Source organism: Choloepus didactylus, chromosome 7, assembly GCF_015220235.1.
Source record: "Choloepus didactylus isolate mChoDid1 chromosome 7, mChoDid1.pri, whole genome shotgun sequence".
Classification (NCBI taxonomy): Eukaryota; Metazoa; Chordata; class Mammalia; order Pilosa; family Megalonychidae; genus Choloepus; species Choloepus didactylus.
The window spans coordinates 98287259-98301469 of NC_051313.1; the positions used below are offsets into that span (position 1 = coordinate 98287259).

The 14211-nt window shown below is 43.0% G+C and overlaps 1 pseudogene; it reads left to right on the forward strand.

Annotated features, from left to right (window-relative positions):
* Positions 1 to 11192: 11192 nt before the first annotated feature.
* On the forward strand, positions 11193 to 13049 carry LOC119540662 (annotated as a pseudogene).
* Positions 13050 to 14211: the final 1162 nt, after the last annotated feature.

The following is a 14211-nucleotide window of genomic DNA, read 5'->3' on the forward strand; positions in this document are numbered from 1 at the left end:
TCCTTGTGAGTCATATCCTGCATTGCCAGGGAGATTTATACCCCTGGGAGTCAGGTCCCATGTAGGGGGGAGGACAGTGAGTCCAGCTGCCAAGTTGGCTTAGAGAGAGAGGCCACATCTGTGGAGCAGAGAGGTACTCAGGGGGAGACTCTTAGGCACAGTGATAAGCGGGTTTAGCCTCTCCTCTGCAGTAACGTGCTTCATAGGGGCAAGCCTCAAGATAGAGGACTTGGTATACCAAACCGTCAGTCCTCAATGTTTGTGAGAACATCATCAACAATCCAGGTGAGGAAGCCTAACACCTCTGCATTTCCCCCCTGCTCCTTAGGGGGGCCCTGCATATGCCAGAGACTGGGGTTTGCTTTGGTAAAACAATTCTAAATATTACTGAGATTGTTTAAGACATAACCAGTTAATTATTACATGTATTCACCAAAATATTCCCCAGCCTTGTTATACTTTCTTTACAGGATAATGTCCCGAGTTCCGTAATTTGGAGTTCAGCTCCATGGAGGGGCTAACTTGGTGACGGAGTATGTATTCAGGGTGGTGTTGAGGGCACAGTTGGTTTCTTGGTGGCATCTGGTCTAGAGCAGGATTTCTGTCAATGAATTGGGGAATACAATTCGACCAGCTTCAAACATCTGCAGGACGTGCCACCCCAAACTGCAGGCCTTATCACTTGCTGTGTGTGTCTCCATGGACATGTTCTTACTTGTGAAGTGACTGTGACTCTCCAAACTTCACACTATTTCCCCAGGGGCACCGTGGGGCCTGACCACTCCTACATCAGACTCCACCCATCCATTTTTCCTGCCTTCTTCAGATGATGGATTGACCAGCAGAGTTAGGACAAACTGGGCCATTCAGCAAAAACCCCCTAGCTCTGTGTGGGGCTATGTTCAAATCCCAATCTAGGGAGACAAACTTTCAGATAACCCTCCATCTCATTCCCAACTCTGAGAAAGTCATTGCCAGCTCCCAGATGATGAAAAAAATGAGTAAGACAGAGATGGAAAAACACTTCTCAGGGGAAACCCTTCCCCCACTGTGTGGGATGACTGTTTCCTTTGACTTCCACCAAAGGGTCTGTCCCTAGAAATAAAGTGGAAAAAAAATTTTTTTTAATGATTCAAAACTGGAACCGATTTCTTTTTGTTAAAATTTTGCTTCTGTCTTGGTAAACAAGCAGTTTAGAAGGCTAAACGTTGACAGCTGAAATATTCCTCCCTCAAGTTGTTTTTAAGAGCAGCCACTTCCTGGGCCCTCAGTCCTTGCTTCGGAGCCTCTACTGAGAAGCCAAATACTTTGTCATTGAGTTCTCAAAATTCCACGCCAGTTTTGCCCATGTTCTACTTCATGGGTTTTGAAAACAAGCCCTAGGCCTGACCCCTAACCTGGCACATTCTCAAGGTACACCCCTAATGGCACCTGTCAACAGATACACCCAGCCGCCCAATGCCAGGGACATGCTCCATTGTCCAGCAATCCCCATCAAGTACAACTTGATATCATTCTTATAATAGAATACATTCTTGTAATTCTTCCCTATTTGTTTCTCTTTGGGTCCACTGTCTAAGTTACCCAACCTGTAGAGGTAACCATGGGTGACCAAGGCAATGTGTGTCAGAAACCCCAGAAGCATCCACCAGCATTCAAGGCCTGGCTCCTGCTCTCCCTCCCTCCAGAGACCCCTAGGTTTGGATAGAGGAAGAAGGGCAAGTGTAGGTGCGGGCTCAACACACCCACAGAATTGGAGGTGGAGGACCTGGAAGGTCCTCACGCCCCTGCAAGCCTTCCAGAGTGAGTGCCGTTCTCTCTCCCAGGAGAATCAGGAATGGAGGCCCTGCTACCAGACCTGGTCCCCCATTTCAGAAATGTAGCTCTCCTGCAAGAAAGAATTTCTGTTTTTTGTGTCTATAAAACTCCCATTTCAATTAAACCTCTTCTCCTTTGTTTTGGAACTCAGCATATAGAGAATTAAAAGCATACAAAGAATTAGAGGTCTCCCCTAATAACCTGGGGGACTTGATGCTGTAATTAACCCTCCCTTTAGGCTCTAAATCTATTGCAGGAGTTTCTCAGCACAGGGTAAGTGGAAAAAACTTAAATCAGAGATGGCTGCTCCCTCCGGGTTGCCAGCCCTGAGCAAAATGGAGAGAAAGGGGTTGGGGCTATGGTTTTTAATTTTGTTGTTGTTGTTGTTGTTGTTGTTGCTTTTAAGCAAAAGCATGGAATTTATATGTGTTATGGTTTGAATTGTGTCCCCAAAAAGACATGTTGAAGTCCTAATCCCCAGTACCTCAGATGGTGCCCTTATTAGGAAATATGGTTGTTACAAATGCAACTAGGCAAGTTTAAATGAGGTTGTACTGGACTAGGGTGGGCCCTTCATCCAATATGACTGTTGTCCTTATAAGAAGTGGAAAACTGGACACAGAGAAACAGATACTGGGGAGAACGCCATGTGACAAGGGAGGTGGAGATTGAAGCCCACAGACTGCCAACAAACCGTCAGAATCTAAGAAGAGGCAAGGAAGGATTCTCCCCTAGAGATTTCAGACTCCAGAACTCTGAGACAATACATTTCTGCTGCTTTGTTACAGCAGCCCTAGGAAACTAAGACAGTGCACAATTGAAAGGACATGTATGAATTCAGGGACACAAAAAGTGTCAGGATTGCTCATATCTTGTTCTGACATCTGTGCTGGCCTCAGGTTTTTCCAAAGTTCTGTGACTGGCTCAGCCTCAATGTGAGCTCCTGGAGCTAGTAACGGAGGTTCTGACGCAGCCAAAGCAGAACTGCATGGAGGGGCCAGAAGTTCCTCTAAGAAGTGAGGCTGATATTTCCAAGAAAAGAGGGAAGAAATGCTAGGCAGACAGAAACACACAGGTCTACTGCGTCTCCGAAGAGTGAGTCTAAGTCCCTGATCCCATAGGCCAAGCTTCTACCACTGTCCTGTGTTGATAGCAGGAATTACATCCTGGTTTTATGGGTGGGAAAAATTAGATTCTGAGAGAGGACTTTGTCTAAGATGACACAGCTAATGAGTGGCTGAATCAAGATCTGAACCCAGAAGTCAGGACCCAGGATCTTGTTACTATATCTGACAGCATGGTGCTCTGATTAGGAGATTGGGGATGGCTAGGAAATAAGTCTTTCCTGTTTGCTAAAGAATGGCAAATCTGGGTATGGTGATTCTATGATTCTACTTATAGCTCTTAGCAGCCTATGCTACGAATTTGTATATTTCTGGTTCTTTATCTTCCCCGAGCTCTTTTCCATCTCGTATTGATTGGACCCTCCCCCGAATCTTGCAAGAAATAGGACACCTTTGGAACTTGATACATTTTTTGGGTAAACTTTTTTAATGCAATTTTATTGAAATATATTCACATACCAAACAATTATCCAAACTGTACAAACAATGGTTCACAGAATCATCATATAGTGTGCATTCATCACCAAAACAATTTTTGAATATTTTCATTACTCCAAAAAGTAAAAATAAAAATAAGATAAAAGTAAAAGTAAGAAAGAACACCCAAAACATCCCATACCCTTCCTCCCCCTGCCTATTATTCATTTACTTTTGTCCCCATTTTTCTACTCATTTGTCCATACACTAGATAAAGGGAATGTGAACCATTAAGTGTTTCACAATTGCACAGTCACACCATATAAGCTATATAGTTATACCACTGTCTCCAAGAACCAAGGATACTGGATGCAGCTCAAGAGTTTCATATATTTCCTTCTAGCTATTCTAATAAACTAAAAACTAAAAAGGAATATCTATATAATGCAGAAGAGTAACCTCCGGAATGACCTCTCGGCTCCATTTGAAATCTCTCAGCCACTGAAACTTTATTTTGTTTTATTTCTCTTTCCCATTTTGATCCAGAAGACTTTCTCAATCCTATGATTCTGGGTCCAGGCTCACCCCTGGGAGTCATGTCCCACATAGGAGGTGGGCAATGAGTTTACCTGCTGAGTTGGCTTAGAGAGAGAGGCCACATCTCAGCAACAGAAGAGGTTCTCTGGGGGTGACTCTCAGGCACAATTCTAAGTAGGCTTAGCCTCTCCTTTGCAGTGACAAGCTTCATAAGGGCAAACCCCAAGATCGAGGGCTCAGCCTACTAAAGTGGTCATGAGAGAAAAGTAATTTATTGGGCACATTCTACAGTCCAGGCGCCCTTCCAGGTGCTCAATAGCCATAATATGAGTTAATCCTTCCAACAACCTTCCAAGAGACATATGATCATTCACGTCTGCTCAGGTGAAGAAATCGAGGCCCTGAGAAGCCAGGGAACCTAGGTTCCCAGAGAAGGGACCAGGATTGGGGCGAGAAATGAAGCCTGCTCATGCCAAGCCCAAGGCGCCATCTTCTTCCAGAATCAAGAGCAAATACTTGTTAAACACAAGCCTTTAAAAACATCACGACACAGTGTGGTGAAAGGTTATTCTGTTGGGTTTCTCTGCTTGGCCTCTGATGGCATTAAGCAATCGAGTCCTCCAGGTCCTCTCTGCTTTGCCTGGCCTCCAGGTGAGAACATTCTAACAAGCCATGTCAGTCAGGTGAGCAGCCCAGAAAGGAATGAGGGGAGCAGTTCACTTTCCTGGTGGTGGTGGTGGGTAACTGTGGGCATCCTCAGCTGATGGACTGGAGCAGCCCCATTCTCCCTCACAGCATCCCCAGGATCTGCTTGGGTAAACTCAGACTGGCTTCCTGGCTAGACATCTAACCACCTAAGACAGTAGCCACTTCAGGGGATGTGGAGGTGATGGATTTATGTCATCCACACTTTCTATTTTCATTCTTCAATACTCTTCAAGTCTGTTTCCACAGCCTCTTCTATTAAAAAAAATTTTTTTTACATTTATTTATATTATTTTTTAGAGTGATGTTAGGTACCTTCCTAATATTGTGCAACAATCACCACCACTTAATTCCCAAAACATTGCATAAGCCCAGACAGAGACTCTGTACCCATCAATCAACAACTTCCCCTTCCCTTTTCACCCCAGCCCTTGGCAACCTCTAATTGACTTTCAGTATGTATGAATTTGTCTATTCTAGAGATTTCATGTAAGTGGGCTCATACAGTATTTGTCCTCCTGTATCTGGCTATTTCACACAGCATGTTTCAAGGTTCAGCCATGTTGTAGCATGTACCTGAACTTTATTCCTTTTTATGACTGATAAATTTCCATTGCATGGACAGCCATATCTTGCCAATTCATTCACCTGCTGATGGACCCTTGAGTTGTTCCCACCTTTTGGCTATTGTAAATAATGCTGCTATGAACATTGGTGTAAAAATATCCAAGTTCCTATGTTCAGTTCTTTGGGGCAACCTCTCCTATTTATACTTCTTACTTAATTTCACAACCATCTCCTAAGATATGTCCCAGAGAAGTTAAGTAACTTCCCAAGATCATAGAACTACTAAGTGGTTGAAAGGAAATTCAAGCTCAGGTCTGCCTAGTACCAGTGTCCTTGTGAATCACCATAGCAGAGAAAGGTCAAGGGAAGGACGGACAGTCATTGTTACTTCATTGTGCAGAATAAGGAAACCAACACACTGGAAAAGGGGGTGTGGCAAATTCTCAAGTTTTACTTTAAGACGTATCACGAGTTCACAGGGCTGTAATGTACACTTAAAAGTCCTTGCTCGTTCCCAGTAGTCCAAATGTCCCCATTATTCCTTCACAATTGCAAAATAATCCAATAATTCTAGTTAATGCATCTGTTTTTTTTTCTTTTCAGGTCTTTGTGGTCAGATGTAAAACTATAATTTAGTTGCATTCATTATTCCCAGAAGTCATCCTAGAGAATAGAATTATGTAGTGATGAAGCATCCTGTCAAGTATGAAGCAAGCACACAGAAGAGTCACTGGTCTGAAAGAGATACCAGAGTTCATTTGACCAGACGATACTCCCTGAGACAGGCCCACCGAAGGGGAGGGGCTGCCATAGTCTCTTCTAGGGAATGGAATTACAAAGTCTTTTCTATGTATAAGATTATATCCTTTGTGAGCAACTTCCAAAATCAACTTTTGCTTCAGGGCATTCACATCAAGAAAAACAAAAACAAAGAAACTTTGAATAAACAGAGATGTTTATTCCCACAAATTAAATGCATCCAATGAAAACAAAAATCAGAGACTGCTTCTGCTCTTATTTCGACATGAACATGTGTGTGATTCGAGTGATGGATTTAGGCACAATGCTTGGCACATAGCAGACCCTCCATAAATCACACTTTTCCTCTTTCTTTCCAGTCTGAGGAAGTAGGAGCAGAGATTTTTTGCTGATGACCTAGAAGATGTGTCTTCCCCCAAGTCTGCCAAATACAAGGCCTTGATTTGGGAAAAGGGATTCACCAGAGGCCTCCTTGTAGGTTCTGGGTGAGAAAGCGTCCCTGGTCCCAAGTGCTTGTCCCCTGCAGCAGTTGGGGTTTGCAGTGTACTGGCCTGCTCAATATAATTCAAAAAGAATGAAGCTTTGAAAAGGGGGATGGTGGGGAAAAGGTCCTCAACTCTGGAGAAGGAAAGGCAGAGTGAGAGCATCTCAGCCTTTGACATAAATGTCCACAAAAAAATAAATTGTTCTGCAGCCCGATGGTCAGTGCCAACACTGTATAAATTAAGAAACATTCCTGCTGATAGAAAAGAAACAACACCCCCCAGGTCAACAATTCTGGCCAAATCCTGCCCTTGGGTGTCTTTTGCCAAAATTAAAGACTAAAGACTCACAGTTGGGCCATAACAGCAGCAGATAATAATAAACATCCCGCAGGCTGTTGTGTGTGAAGCCCTGTTACTTGTGAGACCTCAGAGCCTTCTGTCCCCCACCCTGGGGGTGCAGGGCTTTAGCAGCAGAGAGCTCTGTGTCTGAATTTGGCCTACACCTTTTAACACTCTCACTATTCAAAGTGTGAGCCAGAACAACACCGGTGGCAACTTGAGAGCTTGTCAGCAATGCAGACTTTCAGGGCATGCACCAGACCTAGTAAATCAGAATCTGCCTTCTAACAAGATCTCCAGGTGACTCACATGCACATTATAATTTGCACAGCATTGTTTTACACTGCCTTGTCCTGTTACTCATCTTTCCAAACAAACGCAGCCGGGGCCCCCCAAGTAGAATGCCATCCTCCCAGATGTGAGAATGTTCTTTTTCCTTTCATCCTCTACTTTCTGTCTGTCCCATAGTAGACCTCCAACATTTACTTATTAAGGATGGCACCACTGCAGAGTCCCGTCTCTATACCAAACAAACCAGACAGGAAAGGGACTCAGGAGTGAGCAGAGCTGCCACATTCAGCAAATAAAAACACAACATTCCCAGTGAAGTTTGAATTTTGGATAAGCAATGAATCATTTAAACATATAAACATATCACAAATATTGCACGCATCCTGTATTTTGTCTGGCAATCCTACTCGGGAGTCGAAGTCCTGGGCTGCCCAGTCTGATGAGGCCCCTCTCCATCTCTGCCTGTCTTTGTTCGAGACCCTCACTTGCTTCCAGGGGTGATGGCTTTGTTTCATCTTCCCTTCAAGGCCCAGATCATGGTTTGCTTCCTCCCTTCCACCTTGCTTGCAAGGCACGTGAAGCGGTGAAAATAGCACAGACCTTCACATCAGAAAGTCCTTGGGTCCTGGGATCCGGTTCTGCTATTTGCTGGCTGGATGACTAGCTAGTTTTCTTTATCTTGCATTTTATAGATATCTGTGTGAAAGGCCTTAGTATAGATAGTGCCTGGCATATGACTCATCTGCTATCTCAAGCTCTCGGTTATCTCTTGATTACTGCATCCTTGGGAAGCCCCGGCAGGCCTGGTTGTCCTTGAGTTCACACACTTCTCAGAAACCGGCTCCAGAGGATTCGAGGTGGAACAGCACTTGTGATGCAAACCAATGCCTTCTTCCCAAACCATCTATTCATGGTCTGCCCTGAATTCAACCCTGATGTAGGCAGTTCCTAGGTTGCAAATTTAGAATAAGGTCTTTACTCGAGCTCCTGCTAAGCAACATTTTGTAATTATATGGTTGTTATTTTTGCAACCCCAGCAACTCTTGGTTTGAAAGGAAACAGTATTTAATAATCATCAATCAATGAGTTTTAGATTTAGCTGCCTGAAAATTCATTTTTAATTACAACATATTTTGGGTACTATGAATTTCATGTATTACACAAAGAGCATATACGTCTTGCATTTCCACTTTTCTTTGCTCCTTTTAACCACTAGAGGTCAGCAGAAGCAAGGAGGCACATTCTAGTCGAATGACTTGCCTGTTAGTAACTGAGTGGGAAAGAAGTTTAATTTTTCTCTACCATTTTTGCCAAATGGGACAATGATGAAATTGATTTATACATTAATCTTTATCTTGACTACATTTATTACACATGCCGAATATTTGATAATAGCTGAATAATCAAAATGTTAAAGTAATGTCTGTTTTATGAAGTGTGTTATTTCTAAAGTTTAATTAGACATTAAAATAAAATTAGCAGCATGTCCCAGAACCAGGCACTAATGTTGCACAGTCAGTTTAGAGACAAGCATTTCAGTTAAGGAAATAGTATTTCAAAATAAGAAAGTGGAGCTTGGATTTAAAAAGTACATCTACTTGCTCTTCCTCAGCCAAGATACATTTTGGTTTTCAGCTTTCTCTATTTTTGCTAAAATACTTTTATTAATCGGTCGCATTCCTAGTCTTTATCAACTCATTCCTTTTATGCTAGTAGGGCTCTTTTACTCACTGGAGAGTTCTAAGCACCCTGTCTCAAAGAGGTAAGCAGGCAACAAGCTCAATTCCTCCAGTTTTCCTGAAGAAGGTTTTACGTAAGAAGCCTGACAGATCTGGGCATTTATGTGAAATCTCCCCATTTTTCTTGTTGGCTTCAATGTTTTAAAATCTTGTGCAAGTCAAATAAAAGACCATGGACCAGATGTGGACCTGTGGATCACTGTTTGGAGCCAACCTCTTGCCTTGTTTTTACTGAAATTGGGAGGCAGTACAAAGTCTAGCTTTGACCTTGGGCAAATTGTTTCAGCTTTCTAAGCCCCAGTTTTCTCTTCTGTAGAATGAGGATGATAATGGTGTCATTATCCAAGCAAGGTTGTGGGACTAACCGAAGTAACACATGGAAAAGCAATTAGCATGGGGTCTGCTACAAAATCATTACTTAATAAATTTTAACTGGTACAATTTTTTCAACATTTATTCATTTGCTCAGTTAAGAAATAGTTCTTGAATATCTTCCACCATGCTAGGTGATGGGCTAGAGATACGGTGCAGACCAAAGTAGACACGGCCTTGCCCTCGTGGTGCTTATACTCTAAAAGGGAGGACCGCCAGTTAAGTCATTATTAACAGCACAACAACAATAACAGTATGTGATAAATATGATGATGGAGATAGAACAGGCTCCTATGGGAGTCCCTAACCTGGACAAGGGCATCAGGAAGTAGTGGCTTCTAAGCTAAGGCCACCACCCCTGTTTGCTCTCTATATATACATGCTTTTGAATGGAGATTAACAGACCTTTTCTAATGTTTTATGTTATCCCCTTTACATGGTGACTGTACTAGCATTATGGTACCGTTCACAGAAGGTGGGTTCTTCCTGTCCAAATGTCTTCCCCTCTGGGGGCCTTCACTGGCCACAACTCTGTCTAAGACAAGAAGCATTTTTTACAAACAGCACTTTATATATAAATTAATGTCCAACTAAGAAAGCACTTTTTCAATCAAAGAATTCTTGAGTACCCTCCTCCCCACCAAATGTCAAATAAAGAATGTAAAATACTATTACAGTTTTATTAATATCACAGAAATTCTCTGGGAAATAATTTTCTGTGAGATTGAAGTTAAACTTCCCTTCTTCAAATCATGAGTGGTTGAATATGATAACCACTAATCTATAGATCAATTATTTGTGAAATAAAATAAATCCATTATGCTCATGGACCTAAGTATATTTACTACTGTTTGCATTTTAATAGTCTGTCTGATAACTCTTTGAGAATGTTGTTAGAGACCAATAATTCTTGGAGTTTTGTTAAAGGGTTTATCATCTTGGAGGCTGAACTATAAGGATTCATGTCTGAAGTCAATTTCAGAGAATGTCTTAAAAGTGTCCAAAACACGATTTAATTCTAAATTAAAAAAAAAAGTGGTGGGTTATTTGCCCAATGCGCTCAAATGACCAATTCCTGGGACACCAGGGTTTCAAAGAGAGAGTTTATTGCTAGGCATGAAGCAGGACACCAGATGGCCTATCAGCCCAAAAATCTATCTCCCAGAACTGCAGTAATTCTGATAGTTTTTTAGTATCAAGAGATGGGTAGGTTTTAGAATAATTAGCACAAAGACTCTAGATGACGTAATTACAGGTGATCTAATTATTGAGCATGCGCAGATTGATAACATGCTTGGTCACAGAACATGCGTAAGAAAATGGCGGCCTTAATATGATGATGGGCGTGATTTTTGGTGTTATAATGAGGTATAGGTGACTTGCAGTGTAAGGGAAAGCTACTGCACATGTTAGGTGGGCCCATTTTGGTTAGATCCAGCTTCAGTTATCAACATAACTTCGGAATTGGGGTGGTTACTTCTGGGCTGACCCAAGGTCCTTCATTAATACATATTAGGGGCTGTCTTTAGTGATCATAAGACTCTAAAGTTGAAAACCCATATAAAATGGGTACTAGTGAGGGTCAGTCACAAGGTTTTTACAATCACAAGGGCACATGATAAAGGCTATACAATCATTATCAGATCAAGGAAGCTGGCTTACAGCTCAGAGACTTCAGGTATTTCCCTCTGTCTACTTGAATATACCAGAAATTAAAAAGGAATATCTACATAATGATTCAGTAATCCTAATCATCCCTTAAATCCTAACTTCTCAGTTAAAATTATAACTTCTCCTGGCCCCAAGATAAACTTCAGCCCCTCATCTTGTCAGGACAGTCCTGCCATCACCTAAACTCCTTGTGACCAAATCTTAACCCCACAAATCCTTTGTTCTCACCCAACAAGCTCTCCTGCCTAACTTTCTTCCTATCAAAATTACTCCACTTGTGACGTCATCAGCCCCAGGTGTGCCCAGAGCTTGGCTTGGCTTGATGGTAGGAGGCTGAGGAGGCCATGGACTGTGTGGCAGTGGATGCTCCAGCTGACCCGATGGCCCCTGCCATGCAGCGGGCAGAGATCCAGTTTGTATACTGGCTACTATCCAACAAGAAGGGGATTTGGGAGCAGGCAGTGAAGAAGCTGTGCCAGTACATCAGCGTGAAGATGCAGAAGGAGACAGGAGGTTTCAGTCAAGAAGAACTCTTAAAGAAATGGAAAGGACTCTTTGATTGCCTGTGGGTGCAAGATGAGTCACTTCTCCAGGAGGAGCTAGCGAACACTATTTCCAACTCATCCATGATGTTAATAACTCAGAGGCTCAAAACCTTTCCATGCAGATCTTTTGGCAAACCATGAGTGGAGACTAGATAGGCTTCGCCTGGGCAAGTACTATATGCTGATCCATCTGTTCCTGAGACAATCTTTTGAAGCTCTGAAGGAAAATGGCTGTAAAGAAAGCCAAATCAAGATTTTTCATGAAGGAAACCCTGCATTCTGAGAGTCAATCTCTTGATGGAGTGAAATTCCACTTCACTGATATCTAGCTAGATGAACTATCCAAAGTGGGAGGAAAAGAGCTTCTGGCAGATCAGAATCTCAGGTTTGTTGATCCATTCTGCAAAATTGCTGCTAACACTAAGGACCATTCATTGGTACAGACAACAACTAGGGGTGTTTAAATCATTCTAGAGTCACTGAAGAGATAGTGGAAGAAGAGAAAACTCAAGTGGATGACAGTGATTTCTGTGAAGTTGAGATATCTGAAAATGGGATGGCAGAGGAAAACGATCAGTAAAAAGTAGACAGCATTGGGCAATATCACTCAAGAAAAGATGGAATCAGTGATGCAGGTGAGAGAGCTGACTGTGGCACATTTGAAGACACTGAGCCGCTTCTCCAGTTGGACTATAAGGGTGTTGCTAATTGACTTCTGAAAATAATCAACAGAAAAAAACATGCCACCCTTTAACAGGAAATGTCCCTCTAAACTGATCAAAAAATTCCAAGATCTTTCTGAAGCAGGCTGCATACTGTAGCTCAGCTCTGCTGAGGACATTTCTGCCAATGAAGATGATCACACCATCAGGGAAGGAAGGCAGAAGAAAACAGGAAATAAGCTGTTAGAGAAAAACAACTTGGAAAAAGAGAAAGGAAACAAATTCTTTCTCACTGTGGAAGAAAAAGTGAAGACACTATTCCAAAGAGAAAAAGGAGAAAAAAGAAGAACCTCCAGCCTGAAAATTTAGATTCAGGGATGAAGCCATATGCGTAGAACAGAACAGGAGCTGTGAACAAAAGTCAAGCAAGAAGAAAGACCAGAAGTTGTGTGTGGCCAAGACTGGAGCGGGGTCTGTCCCCAGAACCGTGGAGAGTGGCTAGGCGTGTCCCCCGGCTACCCACACACAAAACCAAAGGAAACAACCAAGAAAGAAGAGCCTGAGGTCCAGGAAGGGAGCATGGAATTAGCAGAGTCACCTCTAGGGGGCATGTTTCAGAGAGGTCCAAGCAATGAGCATTCTCAGGAACCTGCCACCGCACTTGCCGCACAGGTGGACTCCACAGCCTGAAAGGGAGGCAGAAACTCAGGCTCTCCCAGTCCACGGCTACAGCCTGGCCTCGCTGTCCCTGCCTTGGCTGGAGAAGGAAAGCCTCTCTGAGGGCCTGTGGGGGGAAGGGGTTTGCCAACCCACCCCCCACCCCTCACCCTCGCCTCTGTGCCTCAGACTAAAGAAAAGGGAAAGGGAGCCCTGCAGCCTTGGCCTTTGTGAACTTTCCAATCTGAAAACAGCCATCTTGGAAAAGAGAAGTCTAGGGCTTGGCAGCCACCATGGAGCTTCAGTCCCTGTGACTGTATTTTACATGCTGGTTGGTTCTCTGGTTATTTTGTCTTTCTAATGATGCTTTAAACACATGTGGGGCTTCATTCGTGGGCCCTGAGGCACCCAGAAGTTTGCCCATGGGGTGATTCTCCACCAGCAGCAATACCTTGGTTGTTCTGCAGGTAATCGGCTGTGGGGTGCACACCTGGTGTGGTGGGGAAAGAAGCTCCTCTGCCCTTGGGCTTTTCCCTTCCCTCCACCTTTGCCTTGTTTCCTGCCCTAGTTTCTTACCTCTCAGGCAAGCCCAAAATGTCTTCAGTAGGCGGTGGGTGCCCTGATTGGTCCTCTCCAGTGCCACTGGCTCTGGGCCGCTGAGGTCTGCAGAGGGCCTGCAGCAGCCACTCATTCTTCCCAGCCACTGCTCGCCAGCTTCTCCCTTAAATGTAGACATATTTGAACCAAGGACCTGCAGGACTGGCACCACCCCACCCCCGGTTGCTTTCTTGCCAGTTTTTAACTGGCAACTGTTAAACTCAATTTCTTTCTGAAATTAGACAATAACTAGCCTTTAAGTATTTTTTATGCATATGGAATTTCCCCCAAGTTTTGTGTCAGTATTTATTTGTTCATAGTTACCTTTTATCCAAAATAGAAAATATTGATGCCTGCGCTTTTTATACAGTTTTCTTGTTTTAGTTAGTTATAAAAATTGGTGGTGGGAAGGTGCTCGGACTTTAGTTGGAGAAGCAGAAATGGACTTAACGCTTCATCGACTCTCAGGACACACAGTGCCCTGAGCTGAGCGATGAGAACGATGCTGTCAGCTCAAGTGACATCCTACGAGAGTCCTTAGCGGTGTGCACAGAACAGATTCTGGTTTGTAATCAAGTCGCAGGGTCCTCCTTTTTATTGCAAATGAAGATCCAGTTTCCCAGCACCATTTGTGGAAAAGACTATTCTTTTCCTCAATGAATGGACTTGGCACTCTTGTTGAAAATCAATTGGCCATAGATGTATTGTTCTTGGCTTTGAGTATTAGGGCCCCCTTGCCTTTCCATATGAATTTTTTATATTTATTTTTATTTTTTTAATGCAATTTTATTGGAATATATTCACATAACATATAACCCTCCAAAGTGTACAATCAGTTGTTCACAGTATTATCATATAATTGTGCATTCATCACTACAATCAATCTTTGAACTTTTTCATTACTCCAAAAAATAAAATAAAGATCA